Genomic DNA, 675 nt, shown 5'->3' on the forward strand with positions numbered 1-675 from the left:
CCCAAAAGAAACCCTGTATCATGGATGATACTGGTCGCGAAAGCCTACGCAGTAAACCAATAATGATGTCTGCATCTAGCAGGAGCTCAGCAGGAGAGTCAGCGGCTCGCAAGGTTTGCGAGCCGAGTTGGCCAGGCGCTGGTTCTGGAGCCGCTGAGCCAGAGCAGATTGTCCCAGATTCCTCTGTTTGCTCGTTGAGCCACAGTGGAGCTGGAGTTGAGCTCACTGGAACTGAAATGAGTGGAGCTGAGCCACAGGAGCTGGAGTCACTGGAGCTGAGCCTTGAGCCACAGTGGAGCTGGAGTTCAGCTCACTGGAGCTGGAGTCACTATAGCTGAGCCTGGAGCCACAGTAGAGCTGGAGTTGAACTCACTGGAGCTGGAGTCACTATAGCTGAGCCTGGAGCCACAGTGGAGCTGGAGTTGAGCTCACTGGAGTCACTATAGCTGAGCCTGGAGTCACAGTAGAGCTGCTGGAGTTGAACTCACTGGACCTGGAGTCACTATAGCTGAGCCTGGAGTCACAGTAGAGCTGGAGTTGAGCTCACTGGAGCTGGGATCACTGGAGCTGAGCCTGGAGTCACAGTAGAGCTGGAGTTGAGCTCACTGGAGTCACTATAGCTGAGCCTGGAGTCACTGGGGAGCTGGAGTTGAGCTCACTGAAGCTGGAGTCAGT

This window comes from Petromyzon marinus, chromosome 10, assembly GCF_048934315.1.
Source record: "Petromyzon marinus isolate PM22_M1 ecotype Great Lakes invasive population chromosome 10, UKy_Petmar_22M1.pri1.0, whole genome shotgun sequence".
In the NCBI taxonomy this organism is placed as follows: domain Eukaryota; kingdom Metazoa; phylum Chordata; class Hyperoartia; order Petromyzontiformes; family Petromyzontidae; genus Petromyzon; species Petromyzon marinus.